The sequence below is a fragment of the Drosophila bipectinata genome, unplaced genomic scaffold (genome assembly GCF_030179905.1).
Source record: "Drosophila bipectinata strain 14024-0381.07 unplaced genomic scaffold, DbipHiC1v2 scaffold_288, whole genome shotgun sequence".
Classification (NCBI taxonomy): Eukaryota; Metazoa; Arthropoda; class Insecta; order Diptera; family Drosophilidae; genus Drosophila; species Drosophila bipectinata.
This window is the reverse complement of record NW_027222940.1, coordinates 10584-28791: the sequence shown is the minus strand read 5'-3', so window position 1 is coordinate 28791 and position 18208 is coordinate 10584. Positions and strand designations below refer to the sequence as shown.

The 18208-nt window shown below is 40.1% G+C and overlaps 1 long non-coding RNA gene across 1 annotated transcript; it reads left to right on the top strand.

The window, feature by feature from the left end:
- The first annotated feature begins 2569 nt into the window (after positions 1–2569).
- Positions 2570–5762, top strand: LOC138927493 (uncharacterized). The gene is made up of 3 exons (XR_011443982.1): positions 2570–2746; positions 2814–3681; positions 3751–5762. It is a non-coding gene; the product is annotated as an uncharacterized lncRNA (long non-coding RNA).
- Positions 5763–18208: the final 12446 nt, after the last annotated feature.

The following is an 18208-nucleotide window of genomic DNA, read 5'->3' as shown; positions in this document are numbered from 1 at the left end:
AAAATCACATTACCATAGCATTATAACTTAATTTAAACTGGGGTTCAAAGTCAATTCTAACATTCAATTCATGCTTTCAAGTGGCATCGTTCGGAGCAACAGAAATAGTTCGAAATACTAATGCAAATGGTCAACATTACAATTCTACATTCAAAATCAAGGGCTAAGTTTATCATAAAATGGGCTCACTGCTGACAATGCCAACCGAAACACATAAATTCTTACAAATCTACTTTATGGGCGGCTAGGATTCCGGATGCGCACTTTCCAATCGTGTGAATGCACGTTGAGATTATAACAAGCTTGATTCATTTTATGCCAGACTTATCGTCAGCGAGCTAGAACGAGCACAATGAAGTGTCAAATCATCAAATCAAATTTCAAATCACATATGCACCAATTACACAGCGATAATCACGCTATCGTCATTAATCCTGATAAAACACCAGCTGAAGAGCATATTCGTAGATTTTTCGAATGCACCAGTTTTTGATGATGTTGCAGGAATCATTGTTGGCGATTGTACATCTGCACGAGAAATTGTGATTCGTAAAAGAAATAATAATCTTCAGTTCATATAGAGGAAGTTTGTGGCAGTTACAAGTGTCTGGACCATCAGTGGCTTCATCATCACTCCAGGGGCATATTTTGTAGTGGAATCCATAAATAGAACTCTAGTACCTTTTCTTCTAAATCCTCCAGAGTTGTTTTTAAATATTCATGTTTTTTTAGGGTGTTCCTCGAAAAACATGTCTTCAAATTGAAGTAAAAATAAAAAAGTCTAATATAAGTTTCTAATTTAATGGAAAATGTGAAACTGATGAACCTTTCTAAGGATCCAGCTCTTTTATACTATTACTCCATTAAAATAAATTGTAAACAGGCTGAGCTATATCTAGTCATCTCTTTTCCTTTATATACAAGATGTGTTATTCCATTTTCGTACAATTTCTTAAATGGTGTTTCAGTTAAAAATTTATTTACATAACTCTTTGGTAACAATATCCAGAGTCGTTCGTCGTCCTTGTCAGTCAAATAAAGGGCTGATCTTGTATTTGAAATTAAAACATAAGTCTTCTGTCTTTGTGTAGCCAATAAATTAATATATAAGAGTTCTGTCTTTGTGTAGCCAAGAAAGTCAAAATACATATATATAAATAAGGTTGTGAGAATTTATATTCATACCATCATATATAAGGTTGAGAGAGTTTGTATTCATACCATCTTATATAACTCATGTACTCCTGGTTTCGTTCCAAAAGGTTACTGTTAAGTACTAATGAACTTATTTAGCAATCCCGCTTATCACTGTGATATATACATATGAATGAATATGAATATGAATATACATATGAATAAATTGTTTTTTTTTACAGAATTTTTCGTAAAAAATGCCGCTATTAAACCTGACGCGGACATTCAAAAGTGGCAGAAAAGTTGAAAGAAAAGTTCTGCGGCATCCAATGTAAAATCTAGTTCCTGCAAGACTTTGGATTTGAAAGAGATGATATCGTATCGTTATGTATTACATATGAATGAATTGTTTTTTTTTACAGAATTTTTCGTAAAAAATGCCGCTGTTAAACCTGACGCGGACATTCAGAAGTGGCAGAAAAGTTGAAAGAAAAGTTCTGCGGCATCCAATGTACAATCTAGTTCCTGCAAGACTTTGGATTTGAAAGAGATGATATCGTTAAATGATGGGTTAATGAAAAAAGATTTAAAAGTTTGTTTTTAAATTATGAAAGTGTTAATTTATATTACCACACTACAAAAAAATATTAATTTTTAAAGGGAAAATAAAATAAATAAAGGGATTTTAAAAGGGAAAAAAGGAGAAATAACGGAACTCACCAGAAAAAAAAGAATGAAAATGGGACATAAGCCAACTGACAATATGTTCAACTGAGATGGTGGCTGCATGAAACAATTTTACAAGGTAGTCCATTCGGCTGAAAACCGTTGGGATTTGGTCCCCTAATTTCAGTGCCTGTCTACTTATCAAACTGAAAGGTGATTTTTTTTTTTTTTAACCTTTAAGTGGCCAAGCAAAAAACTTTAACCTTTAAGTGGCCAAGCAAAAAAATGACTTTTTGCAGTGCTTGTCGTAAGCACGTGCTAGGCGTAAAATTTGTTTTTTTTTAATAAATTTTTTTTTTAACCTAAAAATTTAAAACAGACATTGTTAAACGCCGCTGATGTAAATATAAAAAAAAATTATTTTAAGATACGTACATATATACTTTAGAATTAAGAACTTAATCAAGAGAATGGCTGTCCAAAAACAAAAACAAAGAATTATGTCATGAATATGAAGATACATATGAATGAATTGTTTTTTTTTACAGAATTAAATTCAAAACTAATTAAAATAAAATTTTAAACACTACAACTCTCGTCATAACTAAGAAAACGTTTAGCCCCATTATCATGATCACATCAATATCAACAAATATTTATCCCAGTAAGCTTGGACATTTAATTCGTCTTGAAGTTTGCCTGTCTGGATGTGGTGTACGGTATAGCTCACTCTGATTTTGAAACTCGAAAGTGATCTATCTATATAAAAGAAAGTCGTGTTATATGTTACACCACTTATAAATCAAGAACGGAAGAACAGATTTGAGTGAAAATTGGTAGGGAGGTAGCTTAGAGCCAGGAGAAGGACATAGGATACTTTTTGTCCCGTTCGACAGCGCGAATTATACTCCACCGAACTATACTCCACTTATAGTAATGAATAAAAGTAAGTAGGCTGTGAGCGTAACATCATATTTTTATATACGATATTATGTATTTATACATTTATCTAGATGTATAAAGGTAATGAAAAGGCGCGTGTAAGCATGGCGCAGTTACGTGAATCACAATCGAAAGATGCACAAGAAAATGTCAAATGAAAATGTCAAATGTCAAAATGTCAGCAGCTAGGCTTGAGCGAACACGATTGAGAGTTAGGCAGTCCCGTTCTGCAGCAATCGATTTGATTCGGATGTTTAATTAATCTATCTATCTATCTATCTATCTATCTATATCAGTGGTGGGCAAAACTAACACATGTTTAAAATTTGAGTGTGTGCGTAGCAGAGAAAAACAATGAGAGCAGAGAATTCACTGAGCGAAAAAAACGTATATTTTTATTTAATTTTTCGTTAATTCAAAAGTTGCAATGGGCACTAAAATTAAGTATAGGTTTTTTAAAAAAAGCTTTGCTAGCAACATTTCTTAAACAAATGAAAAACTACGCTTCCCTATCTATATTCTCCATGAAGAAAACTTTTTCCAACCCCATTTCTGTGAAAATTTTTCGAAGTGGAACAATTTTGATTTTTAGTTTGGGCTGTCAAATGAATCAAAATGAGAGCAAATGAGAGAGCTTCTAAAAAAAATTTGAGAGTGCTTACACTGTCAGTGTGCCGGCAACGCTGCGGCAGAATTTCCTGCCCTATACTCGCGTGCTATGTAAAATGAGAGTTTGCCCACCACTGATCTATATATATAAAAGAAAGTCGTGTTTTATGTTACACCACTTATAAATCAAGAACGGAAGAACAGATTTGAGTGAAAATTGGTAGGGAGGTAGTTTAGAGCCAGGAGAAGGACATAGGATACTTTTTGTCCCGTTCGACAGCGCGAATTATACTCCACCGAACTATACTCCACTTATAGTAATGAATAAAAGTAAGTAGGCTGTGAGCGTAACGTATCATATTTTTATGTACGATATTATGTATTTATACATTTATCTAGATGTATAAAGGTAATGAAAAGGCGCGTGTAAGCATGGCGCAGTTACGTGAATCACAATCGAAAGATGCACAAGAAAATGTCAAATGAAAATGTCAAATGTCAAAATGTCAGCAGCTAAGCTTGAGCGAACACGATTGAGAGTTAGGCAGTCCCGTTCTGCAGCAATCGATTTGATTCGGATGTTTAATTAATCTATCTATCTATCTTTTATATCTATATATATAAAAGAACAACGTGTTTTATGTTACAACACTTATAAATCAAGAACGGAAGAACAGATTTGAGTGAAAATTGGTAGGGAGGTAGCTTAGAGCCAGGAGAAGGACATAGGATACTTTTTGTCCCGTTCGACAGCGTTCCTCCCTGGCCCATACTTTTTTATTTAGGCAGACAGCTAAGAAGAAAATGTCAAATGTCAAAATTTCAGTTACAAACGAAGTCAAATTCATAGTCAGGCTCTCAAATTTAACAACGAACCAAAAAGATTGTGTTGCGCTTCCGGGAAAGTGAAATTGCCTCAACTTGAAGCACCACTAGAGCCTCTGCACTCTCTATTGATATTTGTAAGAAATCAATATTAAAACTATTTCTATTAAATAAATAATTAACAAGTGGATTGAAGTGAAGTGAAGTTTAATTAATAATGCCGCGACCAAGACGATCGAATCTTTCCCGACAAAGCCGTAATGCAAGAAGAATACAAAATACTGCATATGAAAGGACTGAAGAAGAACGAGAAATTGCACGTGAACAGAGCCGCAATAGTAAGGCTCGACTTCGTGCTTCTCAAATAGATTTTAATTTGCGACGAAAAATTTTAGCTGATTTGAATCGAGCTGCGCTTCGATACGATTGCAGCAATGATTACAGCTTGCATCCTAGCGTTTGCATTGGGCAAATGGACGTTGTTTGCGAGTATTGTGGTGCATTAAAGTTTTCCGGAGAAACGCCTGGATTATGCTGCGTTAATGATAAAGTGAAGTTGCCAGTAATTCCAAGATCTGCGGCTGCCGACGAAATAAACGCTTGCCTCAAATCGTCAAATCTATGGCGCTATGTGAAGAAACTGCAGCTGATAACAAACATGAGAGTTACATTGCTTAATGATACATCTGCTGAAGATTTCTCGGAGCAATTTCTGACTATCGGTAATGGTCAAGTACCTGTCGATGAATCGAGCGGATTAATATCATTTCCAAATAATTTTTGTAATTTTGTCTCATCAAAAGACGAACTTATCAACAATGTATTTCCAAATATTATTTCTAACTACAAAAATAATGAATGGTTGAGTGAGCGAGCAATTTTAGCGGCTAAGAATAAAGATGTAGATGACCTGAACTACATAATTCAAAATAAGATCATTGGAACAATGCATTCATTCAAATCTATTGACTGCGTCACAAATGAAGATGAAGCCACCAACTATCCAATTGAATTTTTAAACTCTTTGGACGTGCCTGGCTTACCACCGCACAATTTACGCCTAAAGGTTGGCTCCGTAGTAATCATGCTTCGAAACATAAACCAACCAAAACTGTGCAACGGTACGCGTTTGGTGGTTAGTAAATTGATGAACAATGTAATTTACGCTACGATAATGATAGGAAAATTCAAAGGTGAGGAAGTTCTAATTCCGAGGATCCCGATGATCCCAACCGATATGCCGTTTGAATTTAAAAGACTTCAATTTCCGATACGTCTTGCATTTGCCATGACAATCAACAAATCACAAGCCCAATCCTTAAAAGTTTGTGGTTTAAATCTAGAACATTCATGTTTTTCCCATGGTCAATTATACGTGGCATGTTCACGGGTCGGAAAACCATCTGCGTTGTTTGTTTTTGCGCCTGATAATAAAAAAAAAAATGTCGTGTATCACAAGGTGCTTGAGTGAAGAGCAACCTATATACTAAAATACAGAAATAATAATGAATGATTAAGGAGGAGAAACAAAGAATATTGTATACCCACAAGTATTACAGAATTTAATTAATTTGAAAATTATTCTTTTTTCTTTGACTTATTTTTTATGCGTGCAACAACAATATGCCACAGCGAAACGTGGCAGGGTACTGCTAGTAGCAAATAAAAAAAGTTAATCAACATGGAAGCTGTTTAGTGGAAATAATTAATGGGCTTTTGAGCTCCGAAGCCGATACAATCCGAATGGCTACTGCAGCCTTGGAACAGGCCATGGAGAATCACGAGGCGATACTGGGCTTCTGCAACATCGTGGTCTCCTCCACCCAGACTGACATCCGCCAGTACGCTGCCGTGATCCTGAACAGACGACTGTCGAAGCGGAGACATTGGCAGCTCCTGGGCCAGGACGTGCAAGGCCAGATCTAGCACATAATGCTCCAAGCTCTTATCGTCGAAAAGGCGAAGAATTTGTGGAGTAGCATCGGCCAGGTAATTGGCAGTCTGGTGCGCCATGAGTCTAACAAGACCGACTCTTGGGTGTCGAAGCTGCTCAAATTTGTTTTCAACAAGTGCGCCGCCTCGGATCCCAAGGAGAGTGAGCTGGGCTCCTCCATCTTCTGCACTCTTGATGCCGCAAATCTATAACACCGTCCGAACTTTTGCTTATACCAACGATTTTTAGGAGTTCATCTCGGTTTTTAACATTCTGGAGAGCATGGCCGACCACATGCCCCGGCTGCTGAAAGATGTTAGGCCCGTTTTGGATTGCTGCCTCGAGGTGACGAGCAACAAGGAGTTGGAAGACGGCATCCGCTTCGAGACCATTACCTTTGTGGCAAGCTAAGTGCTGCTTAAAAAAAACCACTGGGATCAAGCAGGGGCTGCTGGGGCTGCTATTCTGAATGTTTCGTTCGAGATTATGTGCTGCTCCTCGGGCGAGGACAAGAGGATTACTACACGACCGATGTCGTTGTCTGGATGCTTTGGCAGAGAACCTAATGCCGCCGCTGCTGCAGATCCTTGAAGAGGCCATGGCGCACCACGACCTGATTCGCCGCCGCGCTGGCTTCCCGAGCTTAGCTGTCATGGCCGAGGGATGCGTCGCTGCCATCGTGAATAGGTTTCTGGAGCCGATGCTCAACACCATAAAGAACAGCATAAACTGTCCGTCGGCACTGGTGCGCAACGCGGCCTTCATCGCTCTGGGGCAGTTTGCGCAGCACCTGCCACCAGACATCTCTAAGTATGTGCCACTATATTCCAACACCTCGGCCAGCTGGTCACCGAGATATCGATGGGCCGTCCCGAGAATTTTTTACGCCCTGGACACTTTTATCAAACACCTGAAGGACGAGGAGAAGCCGCACTTGGCTCTGCTGATGGAGCGCCTCTCCGACGCCTTGGTCGTCCAGACCGGCCCCAGGCTCTGTAAACTGGTCTTGTCTACCATAGCGTTAGTGGCTGCTGGCACAAAAGAGGGCATTCAACCCTTATGTTCCTACTGTGCTACCCTTTATTCATCAACAGAACCGCCTCAAGTCAATAGAAATTCTGGCGACCATTGCCCGCTTCGTCGGGAAAGAGAGCTTCATCCCGCTGGCTAACGACACCATGCTATTCTGCCTGTCCATTATCGAGCACAAGGCCGAAGATAAGGATCTGCGCATGCACGCTTACAACCTGATGAGAGCCATCACGATCGTGGCCAACGAGGAAATGGGTGCGGTTTCCCCAAGATCACGAACCGCATTCTGGAATCGGTCCTCCCGAGGACCGAGGACGATGAAGAGATGCGGGAGAGCTCCGAACTGGACGAATCGCAGGCGGAGGACGATGACCTCATCGAGAAGGAGCAAGCCATTGTAGCGCTGAGGGAGTTCGCTGCCAACTCGGGCGCTACTTTCGCTCCGTAATTTCAGCCGTCGTTCGACTGCGTGCTCAAGGTATTCGACAACCCCTACGATTCCATTCGCAAGGCCGCGCTGGAGGCACTGTCCCAGTTCATGATCACTCTCCTCAAGATCAGGGATGCAGAGGGAGTTGCTCGCGCCAGTCTGGTGGTCGTACCCAAGTTGGCCGAAGTTGCTCGCAACGACCAGGAGCAGTCGGTAAGTAAAATTGCATTGGAAGCACTCGGAGAAGTGTTCAGGAAAGTAAAGGGTGCTCATTGAGCATGCGGCCCAATTGCTGTGGCTCTTGGGCCTTGCCCTGGAGCCCGAGGAGTTCTCCGAGTACTTCACACGGATCTTTCGGGAAGTGCTGCATATACTGAAGACGCAGTCGTGTGAAGTACACGGAGAACTCCTCGGGCTCCAGGGCAATTGCTGCCGCTCTTGGGCCTCATGCTCAATGACCACGTTTTCGCCTTCCACGTCATTGGTCATCAAGTCATTGATAAGTTCACAGATAATCCCTTGGAGCTCAGCCGTGTGAACTACAGCACCCTTTACTTTCCTGAACACTTCTCCGAGTGCTTCCAATGCAATTTTACTTACCGACTGCTCCTGGTCGTTGCGAGCAACTTCGGCCAACTTGGCCACCAGACTGGCGCGAGCAACTCCCTCTGCATCCCTGATCTTGAGGAGAGCGATCATGAACTGGGACAGTGCCTCCAGCGCGGCCTTGCGAATGGAATCGTAGGGGTTGTCGACTACCTTGAGCACGCAGTCGAACGACGGCTGAAATTACGGAGCGAAAGTAGCGCCCGAGTTGGCAGCGAACTCCCTCAGCGCTACAATGGCTTGCTCCTTCTCGATGAGGTCATCGTCCTCCGCCTGCGATTCGTCCAGTTCGGAGCTCTCCCGCATCTCTTCATCGTCCTCGGTCCTCGGGAGGACCGATTCCAGAATGCGGTTCGTGATCTTGGGGAAACCGCACCCATTTCCTCGTTGGCCACGATCGTGATGGCTCTCATCAGGTTGTAAGCGTGCATGCGCAAATCCTTATCTTCGGCCTTGTGCTCGATAATGGACAGGCAGAATAGCATGGTGTCGTTAGCCAGCGGGATAAAGCTCTCTTTCCCGACGAAGCGGGCAATGGTCGCCAGAATTTTTATTGACTTGAGGCGGTTCTGTTGATGAATAAAGGGTAGCACAGTAGGAACATAAGGGTTGAATGCCCTCTTTTGTGCCAGCAGCCATTAACGCTATGGTAGACAAGACCAGTTTACAGAGCCTGGGGCCGGTCTGGACTACCAAGGCGTCGGAGAGGCGCTCCATCAGCAGAGCCAAGTGCGGCTTCTCCTCGTCCTTCAGGTGTTTGATAAAAGTGTCCAGGGCGTAAAAAATTCTCGGGACGGCCCATCGATATCTCGGTGACCAGCTGGCCGAGGTGTTGGAATATAGTGGCACATACTTAGAGATGTCTGGTGGCAGGTGCTGCGCAAACTGCCCCAGAGCGATGAAGGCCGCGTTGCGCACCAGTGCCGACGGACAGTTTATGCTGTTCTTTATGGTGTTGAGCATCGGCTCCAGAAACCTATTGATCACCCACATAGAAGGTGTGCCCCTGGATGAAGTCCTCTCGGTGTTCATGTCGTACTTGGCGCTGCGCGAGGAGACGGTTCCGAGGAGGATAATCGGATAAGATGCGAAAGACGTCCTTTCAAAATGCCGGACCAGCTCGCCCAGGCCGTAGTATGCCTTTTCGCTGGTGTGCGCGTCTGAGTGAGTTGTCCCCTGGATGCACAAGGAGCACAGGTGGTCGAAGTATTGGACGATCCAGATGGCCAGGCTCTGGAGGCAGTCCGCCAAGGCGCCGTAAATGATGTAGCAATTATCTGTGGCACTGGGATCTTTCGGGAAGTGCTGCATATACTGAAGACGCAGTATATTGTGCCAGCAGCCATTAACGCTATGGTAGACAAGACCAGTTTACAGAGCCTGGGGCCGGTCTGGACTACCAAGGCGTCGGAGAGGCGCTCCATCAGCAGAGCCAAGTGCGGCTTCTCCTCGTCCTTCAAGTGTTTGATAAAAGTGTCCAGGGCGTAAAAAATTCTCGGGACGGCCCATCGATATCTCGGTGACCAGCTGGCCGAGGTGTTGGAATATAGTGGCACATACTTAGAGATGTCTGGTTGCAGGTGCTGCGCAAACTGCCCCAGAGCTAAGAAGGCCGCGTTGCGCACCAGTGCCAACGGACAGTTTATGCTGTTCTTTATGGTGTTGAGCATCGGCTCCAGAAACCTATTCACGATGGCAGCGACGCATCCCTCGGCCATGACAGCTAAGCTCGGGAAGCCAGCGCGGCGGCGAATCAGGTCGTGGTGCGCCATGGCCTCTTCAAGGATCTGCAGCAGCGGCGGCATTAGGTTCTCTGCCAAAGCATCCAGACAACGACATCGGTCGTGTAGTAATCCTCTTGTCCTCGCCCGAGGAGCAGCACATAATCTCGAACGAAACATTCAGAATAGCAGCCCCAGCAGCCCCTGCTTGATCCCAGTGGTTTTTTTTAAGCAGCACTTAGCTTGCCACAAAGGTAATGGTCTCGGAGCGGATGCCGTCTTCCAACTCCTTGTTGCTCGTCACCTCGAGGCAGCAATCCAAAACGGGCCTAACATCTTTCAGCAGCCGGGGCATGTGGTCGGCCATTCTCTCCAGAATGTTAAAAACGGAGATGAACTCCTAAACATCGTTGGTATAAGCAAAAGCTCGGACGGTGTTATAGATTTGCGGCATCAAGAGTGCAGAAGATGGAGGAGCCCAGCTCACTCTCCTTGGGATCCGAGGCGGCGCACTTGTTGAAAACAAATTTGAGCAGCTCCGACACCCAAGAGTCGGTCTTGTTTGACTCATGTCGCACCAGACTGCCACAAATTCTTCGCCTTTTCGACGATAAGAGCTTGGAGCATTATGTGCTAGATGTGGCCTTGCACGTCCTGGCCCAGGAGCTGCCAATGTCTCCGCTTCGACAGTCGTCTGTTCAGGATCACGGCAGCGTACTGGCGGATGTCAGTCTGGGTGGAGGAGACCACGATGTTGCAGAAGCCCAGTATCGCCTCGTGATTCTCCATGGCCTGTTCCAAGGCTGCAGTAGCCATTCGGATTGTATCGGCTTCGGAGCTCAAAAGCCCATTAATTATTTCCACTAAAGCAGCTTCCATGTTGATTAACTTTTTTTATTTGCTATCACTTTCGAGTTTCGGAGGCACCCCAATTCCAGCCAGCCCTACACCCAAATATCTGGGTATGACCCTGGATAGAAGGCTCACCTGGAAAACTCACTTGCAGCGCAAACGGACGCAAATCCGGATCAAGCTACGTCAGCTCAACTGGCTCATTGAAAGGAGGTCCAGACTGAAGCAAAGAGTCAAGCTCCTTATATATAAGGCCATTGTAAAGCCAGTCTGGACCTATGGTATCCAGCTATGGGGGACGGCGTGTCTAAGCAACCGAAGGATCATCCAGATCGCCCAAAACAAGGCCCTAAGAACTTTAACTGGAGCTCATCCGTTCCACGACAATGCGACAATCCACGCCCAACTGAGAGTCCCATATGTGAGCGAAGAAGTTCAGCGATTCGCCAATAGGTACGTGGAAAGGCTGGACCGACATCCTAACCCTGAGGCCATCAATCTTTTGGACAACAGCTACACCACAAGGAGGCTGAAACGGACCCACCCATTGGACCTCTGCCACTCAGGCGAAATAACTTGAATTCTATCGCTAAGGTTTACTGTTCAAATTAGTTTCCTAGGATAAGCAAACATTGTACTACTCAATATTTCATTAAGTTAAGGTCCCATTATAAAATTTAATTATTGTCCATATCTCCGGACAGATTTTAAATATAACTATTGATTGATTGATAATAAAAAAAAAAAAAAAAAAAAAACTTTCGAGTTTCAAAATCAGAGTGAGCTATACCGTACACCACATCCAGACAGGCAAACTTCAAGACGAATTAAATGTCCAAGCTTACTGGGATAAATATTTGTTGATATTGATGTGATCATGATAATGGGGCTAAACGTTTTCTTGTGACGAGAGTTGTAGTGTTTAAAATTTTATTTTAATTAGTTTTGAATTTAATTCTGTAAAAAAAAACAATTCATTCATATGTATCTTCATATTCATGACATAATTCTTTGTTTTTGTTTTTGGACAGCCATTCTCTTGATTAAGTTCTTAATTCTAAAGTATATATGTACGTAACTTAAAATAATTTTTTTTTTATATTTATATCAGCGGCGTTTAACAATGTCTGTTTTAAATTTTTAGGTTAAAAAAAAAATTTATTAAAAAAAACAAATTTTACGCCTAGCACGTGCTTACGACAAGCACTGCAAAAAGTCATTTTTTTGCTTGGCCACTTAAAGGTTAAAGTTTTTTGCTTGGCCACTTAAAGGTTAAAAAAAAAAAAAAATCACCTTTCAGTTTGATAAGTAGGCAGGCACTGAAATTAGGGGACCAAATCCCAACGGTTTTCAGCCGAATGGACTACCTTCTATAATTGTATCATGCAGCCACCATCTCAGTTGAACATATTGTCAGTTGGCTTATGTCCCATTTTCATTCTTTTTTTTCTGGTGAGTTCCGTTATTTCTCCTTTTTTCCCTTTTTTTTTGTAGTGTGGTTATAAAAATTTATATTTTTTTGTAGTGTGGTAATATAAATTAACACTTTCATAATTTAAAAATAAATTTTTAAATCTTTTTTCATTAACCCATCATTTAACGATATCATCTCTTTCAAATCCAAAGTCTTGCAGGAACTAGATTTTACATTGGATGCCGCAGAACTTTTCTTTCAACTTTTCTGCGACTTCTGAATGTCCGCGTCAGGTTTAATAGCGGCATTTTTTACGAAAAATTCTGTAAAAAAAAACAATTTATTCATATGTATATTCATACTAGCGACCCCGGCACACGTTGTTTTGCCCTTTTTTGTTTTCTATAAGGGCTAGCTGTTTTTTCTTCATTTATTTTGGTTAATAAATGTTTTTCAGTATTTCAAGTACATCCAGTATTTTCACGTACAGCAAAATTCCCCTCGCCAATATCTAACAGTTGTTTAGAGAAAGGATGAATCCTGAAGCATTTGATCGCGCATATTCTTGGTCAGTTCTTTTTCAACATTACGCCACAGTTGCGATGATTTTAAGCAAGCATTGAATTCATCAGCGTACGTTAACCGTGAACACCTGAAAGGAGTAACAAAGGGCCGTAAAATAGTTTATCATTGTTCCTTATATCCCTAATTGACCAATCCAATTCCCCAAGCGAATTTTTACGTCCTATAGTGCATTCATCCAAAATATGGGCGCTATGCCCATAGACGATTGTTTTAATGTTGCACACTGCATCTGGATTATTTTGAATGTTCAATGACAGCTTAAGTGCTGAATGAGCTGTTAGGCCTCCATCTAATAAGGTTGCTGCAACGCCAGAAGATGCAATGGCCAATGCGTTGCCATTTTTTTTAATCGTAACTCGACAGGAAGAAGCGTAATAAGGAATGTTCACTTTGGAACTTTCACTTTGAATGTTCACAATAATCACTTTGGAATAAGCAGAATTTTCAACATCAGGCTCTTACTGGAATGCTAGTCGAAGAAATTGCCCAGATGTGAATCCTCGATAAACTTGTTGCCGTTGTTAGTTAATTCTTCTTCTAACTATTTATCTGTGCGCTTCTCTTCTTTGAAAAGGGGCCTTTGTTGATTATGTTCATCTCGTGCATCTTTCGATTGTGATTCACGTAACTGCGCCATGCTTACACGCGCCTTTTCATTACCTTTATTAATTTGTTCTCCTGATCTCGTATTCTTCTATCTCGCGCAGCTCTAGAATTGACTGTTTGATGACTAAAATTGGCCCAATTGCATATCACCGCTTTCGTTTGCAGTATTTTGTATTCTTCTTGCATTATGGCTTTGTCGGGAAAGATTCGATCGTCTTGGTCGCGGCATTCATTCTAAGCCTATCTCCTACATTGTCACTCACTAAAGAACGCAATTCTGACATAGCAATACGACTATTTTCTTGATCTCTCTGTCTCTGGTCATCAGTGCGGTTAGCACGTGAGGTAGCTCTTCGCACATTTGATTGACTACGACGACCTACGTTAGGTCGTCTTCTCCTCGGCATCGTAAATTGTAATTGAGAAAATTTCCCGCTTATTTAGCAGTAAAGTGTCACTATCACAAAAAAGAGCACATTACTTGGAATGTCACTATCACAAAGGATCACCAAAGTAAAGAGAGTTCTCGCGCACGTAGCCACAAAGATAGAAGGATGCACTCATAGATGTCGTAACTCGTAACACAATATAATATCGTAATACTTTTTTCCGTGCTCTGACTGAAAAGCGACAGACAGGATGGATTGACATATTAGTTGGTTGTCAAATCTAATGTCAAATATTATGATTGCGTTCAGAAATTTAACTTAAGATTTATAATTTAACGTTTGTGACAAAACTTAAGATTTATCTTTCGATTTCTATATAGTCTTATTAAAAAAATAATCGGACAGATTAACAACTGAAGTTAGCTAAAATTAATTTTCTCGAAGCTATATGAAGCTGTGAGACTATGCAATTTTGTCGCGTTCGCGATTCACTTTCACTTTTGTTGAGTTTCGGAACGCGATATTAGATCCTCCAACGCGCATGCGAATTTGAACTAATAAATTACAAATTGACTCTCCATTTTATTTAGAAAACGTTTGTATGGGAAATAGAAAAATACTGTTTTGAGGATTTTCCCGGCAATTATTCGAATTTTTCTCACCTTTTAAACCTTCCCTAGACCTCCACGAATAATTCAAGACCAAGATAAGATAAATCCGTTCAGCCATTCTCGAGTTTTAGCGAGACTAACGAACAGCAATTGATTTTTATATATATAGATTCATATTCATTCATATGTATATATCACAGTGATAAGCGGGATTGCTAAATAAGTTCATTAGTACTTAACAGTAACCTTTTTGGAACGAAACCAACATGAGTTACATGAGTTATATAAGATGGTATGAATACAAACTCTCTCAACCTTATATATGATGGTATGAATATAATTTCTCACAACCTTATTTATATATATGTATTTTGACTTTCTTGGCTACACAAAGACAGAACTCTTATATATTAATTTATTGGCTACACAAAGACAGAAGACTTATGTATTAATTTCAAATACAAGATCAGCCCTTTATTTGACTGACAAGGACGACGAACGACTCTGGATATTGTTACCAAAGAGTTATGTAAATAAATTTTTAACTGAAACACCATTTAAGAAATTGTACGAAAATGGAATAACACATCTTGTATATAAAGGAAAAGAGATGACTAGATATAGCTCAGCCTGTTTACAATTTATTTTAATGGAGTAATAGTATAAAAGAGCTGGATCCTTAGAAAGGTTCATCAGTTTCACATTTTCCATTAAATTAGAAACTTATATTAGACTTTTTTATTTTTACTTCAATTTGAAGACAGTAACACCCTAAAAAAACATGAATATTTAAAAACAACTCTGGAGGATTTAGAAGAAAAGGTACAAGAGTTCTATTTATGGATTCCAACTGATGAAGCAACTGATGGTCCAGACACTTGTAACTGCCACAAACTTCCTCTATATGAACTGAAGATTATTATTTCTTTTACGAATCACAATTTCTCGTGCAGATGTACAATCGCCAACAATGATTCCTGCAACATCATCAAAAACTGGTGCATTCGAAAAATCTACGAATATGCTCTCCAGCTGGTGTTTTATCAGGATTAATGACGATAGCGTGATTATCGCTTTGTAATTGGTGCATATGTGATTTGAACATTTTCAACACTTCATTGTGCTCGTTCAATAGAGCATCTAGCTCGCTGACGATAAGTCTGGCATAAAATGAATCAAGCTTGTTATAATCTCAACGTGCATTCACACGATTGGAAAGTGCGCATCCGGAATCCTAGCCGCCCATAAAGTAGATTTGTAAGAATTTATGTGTTTCAGTTGGCATTGTCAGCAGTGAGCCCATTTTATGATAAACTTAGCCCTTGATTTTGAATGTAGAATTGTAATGTTGACCATTTGCATTAGTATTTCGAACTATTTCTGTTGCTCCGAACGATGCCACTTGAAGCATGAATTGAATGTTAGAATTGACTTTGAACCCCAGTTTAAATTAAGTTATAATGCTATGGTAATGTGAGTTTGTCAGTGTGATGAGCTAGTAACTCACTTTATTTGCGATTTTTGGTATGTCGAACAGGATTTAGGAGGATAAAAAATAGATTTTGGCGGATTTTCAGACCTACTCAATACGCTCACAAAATTTCATGAGAATCAGTATAGCCGTTTCGGAGGAGTATGGTAACAAAAACTGTGAGACGAAAATGTTATATGTTATATTATAAAGATATACATATCAAAAATTATTGGTATATTAGCGTATGTAACAAATATTTGTAAAGTTTTGGTTTTTTGTTTCGGAACAACATCAAAATAAAAAATTATACAAAAATATGTAAAAAATTATTTGTGTATTGGCGTATCCGAGGCCACAAAAATTAAAACAGAAAACATCCACAAAAATTAAACCGAAACACATCCACAAAAAACATACAAAAAGCAACAATAGCAACAGCAGCGACATCGAGAAAGGCCTCAACAGCGAAGGCAACCCCACATCAAGATCACCACCAACCACCCACAGCGGCAACAACATCAGGAGCAGCACCGGCAACGACAACAACATCAGGAGCAGCACCGGCAACGACAACAACATCAGCAAAAAATTAGCAATTATAGTCCACGGCAAGTTTCGTTTTTTTTTTTTTTATATACTTAAATTTAGTATAGATGATAAAATATATGCGCTTCTCGCAAACACATTAAAAAATGTTTTAAGACATGAAGCTAAGAGCCTGTAGAACATGATTATATCATGAAAAATCATTTCGATAGCATGCTATCAAAATGTAAGTCCGCCTAGGGCAAAATTAAAAAAATGATTGGCCTTTTTAATAGGCTTGAGGGGGCTATAAAGAACCTTGAGGAGTACCTCAAGAAAACTTATATTAAAATACAGGAAAGGAGCTTGTGCATTCAAGAAAGGATTTAAGTCCGTCCTTGAAGCTAAGCTACCTTAAAAGTGCTCTAAAAGGGGAAGCACGAAATGTGGTTTCCCATTTATTGCTTAGCTCAGGCAAAAATAATGATGCAGAATGATGCAAAATATAAGGGATCTCATAGGCTTAGTTCGTTGACATCAGTAGAAAACAAGAAAAGAAAGCTAAATTCGGGCGAAGCCCAAGTTGATATACCCTTGCAGTTAAAACCGGATATACATCGCAAACATCGGATATAGTTGGCCGCTCCTTATGAGAATATCATAATAAAACGACTTAATTAGCTTCTAATTAGCTTCCCAAGCTTCTATATTCAAAAATACCAAAGCTGGTATTTGGTACAAATTTCCGATCGTTCAGTTATATGGCAGCTATTAGATGTAGTCGGCCGATCGTTATGAAATTTGGTGGGTCGGATTAACTTTTACCAAAAATATACTCTGTAGGATAGAAGGGTGTGTGCAAAGTTTCAAGACGATAGAAACAGACAGAAAGACGGACATGCTTATATCTACTCAGGAGGTGATCCTGATTAAGTATATATATACTTTATAGGGTCGAAGATGTCTCCTTCACTGCGTTCCACACTTTTGTACAAAATTATAATACTTTGCAAGGGTATAAAAAGCACTAAACTTTTTTCTTCATCTTGTAGCTTGTATCTGTGGGTTTTATCATTTTTTAGCGTCGCAGTATTGCCAGGATAGAGGTTTACCCAAAACATACTTTGTGCATACTTTGTAAATAATTTTCAGGCTTAAGGGGCTTGTTGGGAATCGGACTCTCAAATGCCTGGGTGAAATGGACGGTTAAACAAAAATGCAGATGCTGGTAATTAAACTGTTAAACTAGGAACACTTTGTAATTACTATTTTCCAAATTCATCAACCTGCATTGAATTTATTGTGTGAAAAAGATAATTTAAAACGAATATTATTATAGGTGAAAAAGATCATTTAAAGCGAATATTATCATACAATTAATGGCAAATCTTCAATGGAAATGTTTTGAAGAGCTAATACTAAATAATAGAAGATTTCCAATTAATTCCAATGGGATATGAGGGACATTTGATGGCAAATATCAACTAAACAGCCCGTACATTATGCCATTGATTGATAAACAAATTGAAAGTTTAAACTCAAAAGGGTTTATACGAACGAACATGTACGAGTGTGTGCTCCCTCTCGGCCATGGGTGGTGTGGTCGAGTACCATTATGTTATAAATCAGGCTATGGTAAATTTATATCTTATCTATTTGCTTGCTGAGAAGATAAATAACCCAATCTGAGAAAATTGGTTTTTATGTCTTACTTTGAGGCCTTTTCATTGCAAAAAATTATATATTTATATTTATTTGGGATGTCTATTAATTAAAATTTTGTTCATATTCAAAAAATAGTTTCATCATTTTTTTGATTTTATGCCGCACTGGGACCATAGTGCATTGGGAAAA